Consider the following 11,363-nt stretch of genomic DNA (forward strand, 5'->3'; position numbering starts at 1 on the left):
TCTCTTCTCTTCTCTCCTCAGCCTAAGGGGCTCAAGCCAGCCGAGCTCCGGCCTAGCGCCGGCCGGAGCCCAGCCCCGAGGCCATGCTCACGGCGGTGCGGTGCAGTGCGTGGCGGAAAAGCCGCTCCCGGGCCCGGCGCTCCCCTCTTTTGCAGCACGGAGCTCCCCCGGCGTGTCCGGGCCTCCCTGAGCCGGGGGGAAGCGGCGGCTCCTGCTCCTCCTCCTTCGGGGTCTTCTCCTTCTCCCCGCGGGCCCCGGAGAGTCGCAGCGAGATTCACCAAGTGCTCAGGCGGCCGCCGCGGCTCTCCCCTGCCTCCCCCTCGAGTCAGATGCGGCGCCAAGGGCCGCCGAGCCTGGGATGCCGGGAGGAGCCGCAGCGCCGCGCTCGCCGCTGGCTGCTGCTGCTGCTGCTGCTCCTGCTGCCGCCGCCGCCGCTGACTAAAATGCCGCCGAGGCCGCAGCCGCAGCCGCCGCCGCCGCCGCCGCCGTCGTCGTCCCGTGACGCAGCGGCGTCGTGACGTCACCGTCCGCCCCGCCCCGCCCCGCCGGCTTCCTGCGGGCTCCGCTCGTGGCGGCTTGGAGGAGGCGGGGCCGGGGCCGGAGGCTGGAAGAGAGGGTCGGTGGCAGAGGGACTGGCTTTGTGTGTGTGTGTGTGTGTGTGTGTGTGTGTGTGTGTGTGTGTGTGTGTGTGTGTGTGTGTGTGTGTGTGTGTGTGTGTGTGTGTGTGTGTGTGTGTGTGTGTGTGTGTGTGTGCGTGCGTCCGTTTTGGAAATTTGGGGGAAGGCAGAAGGGTTAAGCCTCTCTCTCCAGACTGGAGGGCCGGCAAAGGCTGCAAGATCTTGGAAGCTGAGTGGAGGCTACCCAAGGAAACCTAACTACTTTTTTTTTTTTTCTTCTCCCCTTAAGGAATGCATATTGTCTTTAAAATGATGATCCATGGAACCTTCTGGAGTAGAGAAGAGAAAATCATACTCTGTGATCAATGGAATTTGGGGGAGGCGGAGGGGTTAAGCCTCTCTCCAGGCTGGCGGTGGGGGGGGGCGGCTCAGGCTTCAAGATCTTGAAGCTGAGTGGAGGCTACCCAAGGAAACCTAACTACTTTTTTTTTTTCTCCCCCTAAGGAATGCATATTGTCTTTAAAATGATGATCCATGGAATTGGGGGGAGGTGGAGGGGTTAAACCTCTCTCCAGGCTGCAAGATCTTGGAACCTGAGTGGAGGCTACCCAAGGAAACCTAACTACTTTTTTTTTCTTTTCTCCCCTTAAGGAATGCATATTGTCTTTAAAATGATGATCCATGGAACCTTCTGGAGTAGAGAAGAGAAAATCATACTCTGTGCTTTTGCAACAGTCGCCGGCCTAATTGCACGGAGAGATTTTTGGGGAGGACGCAGGTCCTGTGTGGTAGCTGCTACAGGGCCAAGTCTTGGACTACTAGGGCGAGGGGAAACAAAGCAGCGTTAGGCACTTGCAAGAGGGTGAAGAGCAAGCAGTCTGGAGGAACCGGATCCCTTAAAAAAATATAAGAAATAGAAACTTCCATCCTTGTATTTAGGTTATGAGATATCAACAATTAGAATAAACTTCATCGGAGGCACTTATATTCTTTTCTGGAGAAGTTAGTGTATGGTTTTTTTTTCTTTTTTTTTTTTGGTTGTATTCCTGAAAGTTTCTTTAGTATTGTGTTAAAAGAAAGAAAGAAATAAAAAATAAAACCTTTTCCGAAACTGAAGGTTCACACACACACACACACACACACACACACACACACACACACACACACACACACCACCCCAACCACCCCCAGTCTGAGGGCTGTAAGGCTGAGAGCAATGGGAGATGATTAACCAGAGAAGAGCAAAGCCAGATTGAGTCAGAATAAATAAATAAATAAATAAATAGTCTTCCTGCAGCCAAAAATTCCCGCTCCAACAATGGCATCAGAGGTTTGCTTGCCCGGGATGAGGTCAGTGACAAGAAAGATGAGACGCTCCCTAAGGCGTCCTCATTTTTATTTATTTATTTATTTATTTATTTATTTATTTATTTATTTATTTATTTATTTATTTATTTATTGCTGTCCTTTGCTGGGATTCCAGGCTCTCCTGACCAGAGCTCACTGCAACTCACCCAGAATGTTTTCACTTGCTTTTTCACACACACAAAAAAATCAGATTCTGGACTCCAGAAATGTAGACCCCCACTGCATGGACCAGTTAAGGTTCTTTTGTTTTTGTTTATCCTGAAACTTAGCTGGAGCTAGAGTGTTAGAGAACGGTTGGATTGAGCCAGGAACCAGGAGCGCTTTTTCTTTTTCGCACCCTTTCCTGTCCCAGCACAGAGAACTGCTGTGAGTCCTGCTGGCTTTATTATCAATGAACTGCTTTCTGGCAAAAGAAAATATGAGGCCACTCTTTCCCCATCCGCCTCCCCTTCTCTCACATGGGGTTGTCAGCCCTTGAACTTCAACACCATGATTTAGGAAAAATGTCAGATTGCATATCTGTTACCACCTTTATTGTTAGACTCAGTTTTCTAATCTGTAAAGAATAGTCACTGTTGGGGATGGTGAAGTTTGTTGGGGTTTCCTCCCCCCCCATTCCAATTTTTTGTTTTGGTAATTAAAAGCAACAGGATATTTTAGGTCCTTGCTTGTAAATAATACAGAAATATTGTCTCTTAACTTTAGTAGAAACCTTGTCCTCCAAATTCAAGTGGCTGAGGTCAGGATGTGAAATAAGAGCACATAATGACATCCCTGTTTCTTTAAGGGGTGGGATAGGATGCAGGAACAAAGTGTAATATTATGCTGTTCCTGGGGCAGAGATAGTTATGGAATGTTTCATTTCTAAATCTGTAATTCTCAGTAATTGTTACAGACAGTTTTCTATCAATACGTTAGAGCAGCTGGTTAAATCCAGTAAGAATTTATTAACACTTAATTTTATTTTGGATGGATTTATCAGGTTGCTAAAAGATCAATGAAAGAGGTTGAAATTGGATTTTTTTTTTGAAATATACATATCATTTACCTGCTTGTCCCATTACCTTATGTTATATAAGCTCCCTGATTACTTGTGATACTAAATTGTACATTTAAAGGAAAGAAACATGACATAATTTCTCAATACTTAATACTAAAAATATTTTTAAGTAAAATTGACGGCAAGGGTAATTTATAAGAGATACAGAAGGGAGCTAATACATGTAAGGATGGAGTTAAGGAAGTTAAAAAAGACATCTTAGTGAAAAATAAAGATATATAAAGTTATGGTGTCTATTTAGATGCTTATGGATTTGTGTAAGCTTAAACACATACAATAGATTTCTTGAAACATTAAAGACTATTTTCTTACAAATATTTCTTTGGAAATATAGGGAACTTGTTGCATAAAATTGCTAGGAAGGGGGCCCAGAGACCTAGTACAAAAGCTAGGACAGTTGCCTAGCATATGACTGACCCAGGTTCAATCCCTGGTATCCCATATGGTCCTTCAAGCAACCATGAGTAATTCCTGAATACAGAGCCAGGAGCAATCCTTGGACATCACCAGATGTGGCCACCAAACAAATAAACAAAAATTGCTAGGAAGAAATGAGAGGAATTCAGTGGTTTCAGATGGTGTGAAATTTTACAGAGGGAGGGAAAGAGGAGCATAGTTGCCATCAAACAACAAAAAGTTATAAAATTCATGTTGGTTCACAATGGATTAAAAACCTTCACATAACTAATTCAATTCTAACGATAGAGAGCTGGATGAGTGGGCTAGGTAGGATACATGCTTGCTTAGATTCTTTTAATATGCGATGTCAGGGATCAAATACAGATTGTCCACTTGCAAGGCAAAAGCCTTACCCACTATATTATCTCTTAGCCCCACAAGTCTAGGGATCTTAATGCAACTCCCTAGTTCATACCCATAGCCAGAAATTGGAGGAAGCAATGGAGAATTCTTGATTATGCTCCCAGAACCTGTAACTGCCTTTCTAATACCTGGAAAGACAGTATAGATACTGAAAGTCTGTATACCTGTCTGTATACCTGGAAGTCTGTATAGAAAGAACTATTCAAGGGAAATTGACTTTATTAGAGACTAAAGAACCTTTCCACTAATAAAACACCAACTACAGCAAACCTTTTTCTCATTTGAAAGCATGAAACCCCCTAGTTTTGTTGAACAATATTAGGACCAGATGGTAAAGTGTTTCTTAGGTATAAGATTCTGGAATATGAGAGGAGGATACCCAAGGAAACCTAACTACTTTTTCCCCTAAGGAATGCATATTGTATTTAAAATGATGATTAATTGATCTGGAGTGGAGACAAGAAAATCATACTTAGTAAAAATGAAGCTACTGATTCATTAAGAGAAGTAAAGCCTTCAGAATGAAAATAATAATTTAGACAGTGATATTTATTGACCACTACTTGTTTGAAATTGAATTGCCTGTTTCCCAGCCAAAAACTTGCTCTAGGATTTAGAAATAGCCTATGTTTATTTTCTATGTTTTTTACCCTTACATTGTTAGGAAAGTCAAAAGTAGAAGTCTAGTTTTCTGGTTCCCAAATGCATTTGCTGGAAATATCAGTTACCTTAGCGAGTGGAACTTGATAATTACCGTGATATTTCTGGGGACTCATATCTGGAAAAGTAACTTCCTGAAAGCCCTTTGGGGGAGACTATTTTGTAATGCTATCTTGAAAAAGGGAAAAAATGCAATGAAAGAGAATTGTGACTGATGAAATTCTATGCATACTATTATAAAAAAAAACATAACCTAATGAAAGTGTAAAATATTTACTTGAGTTTTGTAAAATATTATTCTTGAATTTGATATACTATGGATTAATATTTCCATTTTAAATAGTGAAGATTTCTTTGAATTAAGAAAAAGGAAGTGGGGCCGGAGAGATAGCATGGAGGTAGGGCGTTTGCCTTTCATGCAGAAGGTCATCGGTTCAAATCCCGGCGTCCCCTATGGTCCCCTGTGCCTGCCAGGAGCAATTTCTGAGCATGGAGCCAGAAGTAACCCCTGAGCACTGCCGGGTGTGACCCAAAAGCCACAAAAAAAAAAAAAAAAAAAAGAAAAAGGAAGTGGTTAGAAGCTCTTTGAAGCTCAAGCAAACCAGCAATTTGGTGGAAGAAAAGGGTACATTTTAAAGAGATAGCATGATGACCTACTAGAGCCCCCCCCCCTTTTTTTTTAATAATAGTGGAACTTCAGTTAGAATCTAAAGATTTTAGTGTGGCTCTGAAATATAATAAAATGAAGAACATTGTGGAGGAAAGTGATAATACAGCAGGTAAGACATTTGCTTTGCAAGTGGCCAGTCTGGATTCAATCCCCATATTGTTTGACCTAGCCAATAAGCAGTGATCCATGAATGCAGAGCCAAAAATTACCCCTGAGCACTAGTTGCTAATTATGGCACCCAAACCAAAAACAAACAAAAAACATATATAATGTTGGGCAACTTTATTTATTTATTGATTGATTGATTGATTTTTGGGTCACACACGGCAACGCTCAGGGGTTACTCCTGGCTCTACGCTCAGAAATTGCTCCTGGCAGGCTCAGGGGACCATATGGGATGCCGGGATTCGAATCACCGACCTTCTGTATGCAAGGCAAATGCCTTACCTCCATGCTATCTCTCTGGCCCCATGTTGGGCAACTCTAATAGAAAATTCTTAGTGATGTTACCTATTTTACATTATATAGCCACATGGGATAAAAATTAAAGAATTCTTACGTTGACTAATCGGTGATTAAGACATTGACTAACTGAGTAAAATTTGAGATTAAGAAAAAGTACTATTTTGCTAGAAGCTTGTTTTGTGACTTTTGACAAGTTATGCTATTACTATGTTACAGTATTAGTTGCTATTACTATGTTACAGTATTAAAAAAAAGAAGCACAAGATGTTTACCAATTCCACTGGAAGAATGAATGAAAATGATAAATGTGGCAGTGTTTTGGCATCTTGTGGGGAGGGGAAGCTAGAAATCCAGTGTGATACTATTGGCAGTAGTGCTTTCAATACCATTTGCTAAGTTAAAAAATTCCTAAGTTAGGGGCCGGAGAGATAGCATGGAGGGTAAGGCATTTGCCTTTCATGCAGAAGGTCATTGGTTCGAATCCTGGCATCCCATATGGTCCCCCGAGCCTGCCAGGAGCGATTTCTGAGCGTAGAGCCAGGAGTAACCCCTGAGCGATGCCGGGTGTGACCCAAAAACCAAAAAAAAAAAAAAAAAAAAAGTTCCTACATTTACTTGATTTTATGAAGGAGTCATGTTCTATCCTTTGAGGAACCTATTACTTACAGATGTTTAATGGCATAGCCTTGGGAAAAGAGGTGATTACTCTTTTGTCTCTATGTGAATTTCTTACATATGAAATGCAATACATGTGGGCATAATTATTCATTGCTTCAAGTGGTAATATACCTGTATTTTTTTTTTATTTATTTGAGTACTAAAAAAAAGTTGAAAGGCATTGCCAGTTTCTAAACTTCTGTGTTACGGTTTCCTTTATATGTTACTATGATTGGCTTATAAAGTTTGAAAAAAAAAAACCCACCATGTTTGAGTGTAGAACCCTGTAATAAGATTGAATGTAATCATAAAGGATAATTAATATTCTTGACTGATAATGTGGAAGTTGAGCTAACCTAGGCTTTTTGGACTTCTTTTTAGTTAGAGGAGCCAAGGGTTGAAAGATAGGATAGAATTAATGACTTTGTATTCGCAGTTATGATTTAATTCTAAAATAACTAGCACTTTAGTCACTGGAAACAAACCACTTTTAGCATTCAACTTTCAAATACTTGAAATCTTACTTTAACAGCTTTCATCCTCATTAAAAGCTCAACCCATGATCCATATTTGCACAAGGATTTGGGTGTTACTTAAAACAGCCATATAATGAACTGCTTCTCTGCAATTAATACTTAAAATTAATACATCTCCCCACTACAACCTGGCCTCTCTGTTAAAGAAGGAAACTAGTATGAATTAAGGAAATGGTAAAATGGAAAATCAAGAACTAGTAACCTAGGCCCATACTGATTTGGGCCATTGGATGGCTAATGAATAATCATAACATTATCATTGACTTTATCTTGGGGTTTTTAACATTTATTTTTTATTTTATTTTTGTTTGTTTTTTGAGGGGTCACACCCAGCTGCACTCAGGGGTTACTCCTGGCTCTATGCTCAGAAATCGCTCCTGGCAGACTCAGGGGACCATATGGAATGCCAGGATTCTAACCACCAACCTTCTGCATGAAAGGCAAACGCTTTAACTCCATGCTATCTCTCTGGCTCCAACTTTTTAGCCTATTTTTAAGTTGAATTCACTTGACACAAATATATATATATATTTTTTTGGGGGGGAGGGTGGCACACCTGGCAATGCTCAGGAGTTACTCCTGGCTATGCACTCAGAAATCATTCCTGGCTTGGGGGATCATATGGGACGTCAAGGGATCCGTACTGGGTCAGCTACATGCAAGGCAAATGCCCTACTGCTGCGCCATCACTCTAGCCCGACAAATATATTTTTATATATAAATGTTTACACTATTTTCTCTAGCTTCACCTTTTTTCTGGATTTTGGATACTAACCTTTCTTTTTTGCATATTGCATATATTCAGCTACCAATATAATCACCAATTTTTAGTTTGTAAATATTTTATTCTTTGGGTCATACCTGGCAATGCTCAAGATTTACTCTTGTTCCTGAAGTCAAGGATCATTTCTGATGTACCTTGGTACTATATTCAGAGCCAGGAACTGAACCTGGGTCAGCCCTGTACAAGGCAAGTACCTTAACTGATGTGCTATCTCCCTAGTCCCTCATCCTTATGTTTTATAAGTACCCATTAATATAATAGTTATATTTTATAAAGAAAAAAATCAACCCTTCTTTTCCAAAATGTACATTTTAAAGAAGACATTATATAGTGGTGATTTATTCATACTTCAAGTATTTGCTAGTAAATATCTTCTTACTTTTGCAGCATCAGGGATTGGATCCAGGCCCTCACATATGCAAGAGAAATGCTCTTCAGCTGAGTATTTCTCTGATGTACCCACTGAGGTCTTTGAGATTACCTACTGTGCTTTAAATTCTTTTGCTTACTAACATCTCATTTAAAATATTTTAGTTTTAGGGAATAAAAAATGTCTAGTAGCATTAAAATTACATTTGAATAAATAGCTCTGAAAGTCTGCTTACTATGTGTTGGCCTCATTGCTAAACTCAGAGAAAACAATGATGACATAGAGGGAAAAAAGACCTTATTCTAATAGGCCTTATATCTTAGTAGGGAAAAGATTCTGAAAGACAGAAACAAATAGAACCAAGAAGATGGTTCAAAGGGTTTGGCACATAGGTTTTACATGTTGTAGTTTCAAGTAATCCTGGGTACCATGTGATGCTACCAAGGACTGAGCTGGGAGTAACCCTCATCACTTCTGGGTGTAACCTTGAAAAGAATATATAAATAAGGTTATTACTTGAAAATACAAAAAGGAGCTAAACAAATGAGATGATTTCAAGTGCTCATAAGTATTATGAAGAAACAACTGAGGCAGAGCCTCAGTAAGCAGGTAGGGCATTTGAAGCTTTCCCTTTGATCCTGTGCCCCACCCCCCTTGGCCTCTGGGGCCCTCTTGGAGTGATCCCAGGATGCAGAACCAGGAATAAGCTGAGCGCTGCCACGTGGCCCCCACACAAAAACAAATAAAAAACAAACAGAAGCTGGAGACTTAAGACTTAAGTCTGCCATGTGACTGAGGAAGGATATTTAAGCTGAGGGCAAACTTTGTGAGGACAACACTTCTTAAGCAAGAGTGTAAGCTGCAGAGAATGGCTCAGTGGAGGACACTGTTACAAGAGGGTTGTGGGAGGGAAAGAGTGGGCACATCTGAGTGTAGGTGGGCAACAGCGACATATTAGTGATTCTTTCGGCCAATTGAAAGAACTTGCATTTCATTTAAAACACAATGGGGAGCCATAGGAAAAGTTTTGGCAGAAGGGTGACCTGATGTTTAACATTTATTTATTTGTTTTTTGTAAAACAAGAAATTTTTTGTTTTGCCTTTTTTTGTGTGTGGTTTTTGGGTCACACCCGGCAGTGCTCAGGGGAAACTCCTGGCTCCATACTCAGAAATTGCTCCTGGCAGGCACGGGGGACCATATGGGACACTGGATTCGAACTGATGACCTTCTGCATGAAAAGCAACGCCTTCGGAGAGATAGCACAGTGGCGTTTGCCTTGCAAACATCCGATCCAGGACCAAAGGTGGTTGGTTCGAATCCCGGTGTCCCATATGGTCCCCCGTGCCTGCCAGGAGCTATTTCTGAGCAGACAGCCAGGAGTCACCCCTGAGCACCGCCGGGTGTGGCCCAAAAACCAAAAAAAAAAAAAAAAAAAAAAAAAAAAAGGCAACGCCTTACCTCCATGCTATCTCTCCGGCCCCAAAACAAGAAATTTTTTGTTCCCTGGATTTCATCCCCCATCCCCAAGACTATCTCAAAAGACTTAATGGGAATAGCTATATTACCTTGTATGTTTAATTTCTTTTTTGTTTGTTTGTTTTTGGTTTTTGGCCCACACCTGGTGACACTGAGGGATTATTCCTGGCTATAAACTCAGAAATCGCTCCTGGCAGGCTCGGGGGACCATATGGGATGCCGAGGAATCAAACCATGGTCCATCCTAGGTTAGCGCATGCCAGGCAAATGCCCTGCCACTTGAGCCACCACTCCAGCCCCGTATGCTTAATTTTTGTTGTTGTTGTTTATTTTTGGCCACACCCGTTTGATGCTCAGGGGTTACTCCTGTCTAAGCACTCAGAAATTGCCCCTGGCTTGGGGGGACCATATGGGATGCCGGGGGATTGAACCACGATCCTTCCTTGGCTAGTGCTTGCAAGGCAAACACCTTACCTCTAGCACCACCTTACTGGCCCCATGTTTAATTTCTTAATAGTATACCTCTTAGTGTGTTTATTTCCAAATGTAAAGGTAGTATCTCTATTTCTTTTTATTATTATTCTAATTTTTTTGCTTGTTTTGGTTCTGCTTAGTTTGAAATTCTAGTAGAATAGTTTTGCTTGAGATAAAAGCTCAGGTCAAAACAGGGATTTGTGGGGCTGGAGAGATAGCATGGAGGTTAGACGTTTCCCTTACATGCACAAGGATGGTGGTTCAAATCCTAGCATCCCATAGGGTCCCCCAAGCCTGTCAGGAGCGATTTCTGAGCATAGAGCCAAGAGTAACCCCTGAGCGCTGCCAGATGTGACCCCAAAACCTTAAAAAACCAACCAAACAAACAACCCCCCCCCCCGGGATTTGTATAGCTTGTCATTTTACCCCCAAATGCACCAACAATATTATATGGCATAGTTCTTTTTTGCATAGGCACACTAAAATGGAGAAATCTTATGTATAGAAACAAATTCTTATCTACTACAGATAAGGATCCATAAATTTTATAATACAGGGACATTTTTCACCATGAACATATGTCATGGGGACTTGAGTTAGACCTCATGTGATCAAACATCAACAACCTTCAACTCTGTTCCCAACCTTAATACTAACACAGTTTTCTGTAGTAGCACCATGAAGTAAACTCCATCGGGGGGAATCCCTAATATAGCTCTGGTACCAACTTGCCCAGGGTAAGTTCTTTCGACACAATGTAGATGAGAAAACAGCAACAACTTGATCTAAAGGCAGGTTGCCCTACCTCATCACCTAAGGTGAGATGATATCAGAAGACACTCTGTCTTTTGATCTGTGCCAATACCAAGATCACTAAATAAAGAAGACTGACTACAACAACTGTGACTGAGCAGAACTTCTGGAACCATAAAGTAAGACTCTATCCTAGACTTCATTTTAGGATCTGTGCAAAAACCAAGATCTCCAATTACAGAGGACTGACTTTGATAACCACAACTGAGCAGAACATTTCCTGCCACCACAAAGAAAGACTTTTGTGTTTGACAATGAATAGGTCCAGAGCCTGGAGTTAGGCCCATGACAGTATGCTTCAACAGTGGAGACATTAGGTGTCTCTTAGGCCAAGGGAATTTCCTTTATAATTTCCCCAATACTTGATGTGCCTATCAAAAAACAAACAACAAACAACAAATCTTGCCATATCAGCCCCCCTCTTTAATTCATGAACTTTGAGTGGAAATAAATAAATGATCAGACTTAAGTACCCAACTCAAAGCTAATGACAATAGAATCAAGAGACCCAAACCATAACAAGCTATACACAAAAGATGCCTGTTACACTAGGAGTCCCGGGGGCTAAAGGTGGAGGTATGGAATGCATG

Source organism: Suncus etruscus, chromosome 13, assembly GCF_024139225.1.
Source record: "Suncus etruscus isolate mSunEtr1 chromosome 13, mSunEtr1.pri.cur, whole genome shotgun sequence".
Lineage (NCBI taxonomy): Eukaryota > Metazoa > Chordata > Mammalia > Eulipotyphla > Soricidae > Suncus > Suncus etruscus.